A 1,651-nucleotide genomic window follows, 5' to 3' on the forward strand; every position below is an offset into this window, starting at 1 on the left:
AGGAGTCGCCCCCTGGTGGACAGTAGAGAGAATGCAGCTTTAACACAGGAGAAAACTGAATTTAGAATTTAGATAGATAGAAAATGAAGATCAGAGATCAGTGTGATGTTCAACACACACACACACACACACACACACACACACACACACACACACCTCAGGTGTGCTGATCCGGAGGCGATGGATGTGTGGATGGTTGGATCAGGTTCGGGTCACAGGCTGATGTGTCCCAGACCGATTCTTCCACCGGTCTGAACACGAGGAGGCAGCGGTCGATGGGGGTGTGGGGGGGTGTCAGGAGGCCTTGATCCACCAAGGAAAGGAGACAGGAGAGGAAAACTCAATCTGCTGCTCACAGCCATGATTCAAAGAGAGAAAACAAGACGTAGGAAACTAACTGACTGTTTCTCAGGTTTCCTCAGAGATGGAAGAAGAGTCCAACGAACAGACGTCTCCATTAATAAACCCAACGTTCACTTCATTGTCCCACATTAAAGGACTCGGATCCTTCACCGCTCATTACGTCATCAGAACGAGACACATCCACATCTGTGCCTCTTATAAATGTAATGATCCGAGTGAATATAAGGTTCTCCGTCTGGGGCTTTTATTGTGAAAGGGTAAGAACAGAAGGAGTAAAGGCACGGCCATTTTTAATGTGGAGGCAATGAGCGTGATCTCCCAAATGAATAAATATATACAGTATATAAACTGTATATATATATATATATATATATATATATAATACAAAAATATATATAAATATATAGATAAAAAAAAAAATATATATATATAAATAAATAAATATTTATGTAAAATATGTAAATATACATATATAAATAAAGGACAAAGGTGTACTTGTATTTCCATGAAATATTTCACTTCATTGTCAACAACTATAAATTCTTCCTGCACAGATGTGAACATCTCATCGGTGTGTGTGTGTGTGTGTGTGTGTGTGTGTGTGTGTGTGTGTGTGTGTGTGTGTGAGAGAGAGAGTGTGTGTCTGTGTGTGTGTGTCTGTGATAAACAGCGTTCAGTGACTCTGACAGGACTGAGACCTGAACGCTCATCTGAGACGGACCAGGCTGGTTCAGGACTAAAGGAAATCCTCCTTTATTGATCCGTGCGTCACTCAGCCGGCTCTGTATTGCTATACTTGTGAGGACTCTCACAGACATGAAACACAGGCGAGTTGTTCCGGTGGACGGTTCCTCTGATCGATGAAGCTGAAGATGAAGAGTTAGTCTCAGCCCTGATGATCACTTATTGATCCAATCAGAGAGAGGAAGAGAGCTTCTCTACTTCCTGTTTCACACGAGTTCAGAGACTTCAAAAGATTCATTGATTCATCGTTTATTAAATAATAACGTTTGTTGTTCTATTTGGATTTTGGGCCGTTGGTCAAATTAAATAAGATGTTTCAAGACGTCAACTTCAGCTTTACAGACCAAACAAGTCATTAATTCATTCATTTATTCATTCATTCATTAACAAGCAGATTAATCAATAAGGAAAAAATAAACTATAGAAAAAGCTGGATGTGTTCGTTCCTTCTTCTACTTCACAAATATAACCTCACCAAGGTATAGATGGACAACACTCACACACACACACACACACACACACACACACACACACACACACACAC

The sequence above is a fragment of the Anarrhichthys ocellatus genome, unplaced genomic scaffold, assembly GCF_004355925.1.
Source record: "Anarrhichthys ocellatus isolate YVR2014 unplaced genomic scaffold, GSC_Weel_1.0 scaffold266, whole genome shotgun sequence".
NCBI lineage: Eukaryota > Metazoa > Chordata > Actinopteri > Perciformes > Anarhichadidae > Anarrhichthys > Anarrhichthys ocellatus.